The following is a 483-nucleotide window of genomic DNA, read 5'->3' on the forward strand; positions in this document are numbered from 1 at the left end:
AGCGCTGAAAGGTGGCCCGGCCATGTGAGCACCTTGTATTGACCGCAATAAACAGCACTCTAGTTGAGTGCTCAGGCAGACCTGGGACGCTTGTCAAAGACAAAGTTGGCAGATGAGACCCCCAGGGGAAGAGTCAGCGTAAAGTCAGGATTGGAAAGAGACAAGTGCAGTAGAAGGTAGGCTTCACAAGGGAGGAGTGCTGGGCCCTCGGAAACCAGTCCAAAAGTCAGTGGCAAGCCAACTGGACTAGCGGAAGTTGTAAAAATGAATGTGAAAAAAAACCACACCGAAGTGTGGAAATCAGTTTTCACACTGATTAGAACAGATACTACTTAGCCAAAAGGCCGAGAAGGTATGCTCTACCTAAACCGTCAAGTTGCATACCTGTGTTTGGCACTTTGATGAAATCGCCGTTTGAAAGATGCCGGCTCGCTACAAGCTTCTAGATACGAGTTTGACAGTTCGACAAAGAGACACGATCCA

This window comes from Saprolegnia diclina (genome assembly GCF_000281045.1).
Source record: "Saprolegnia diclina VS20 unplaced genomic scaffold supercont1.47, whole genome shotgun sequence".
In the NCBI taxonomy this organism is placed as follows: Eukaryota; Oomycota; class Saprolegniomycetes; order Saprolegniales; family Saprolegniaceae; genus Saprolegnia; species Saprolegnia diclina.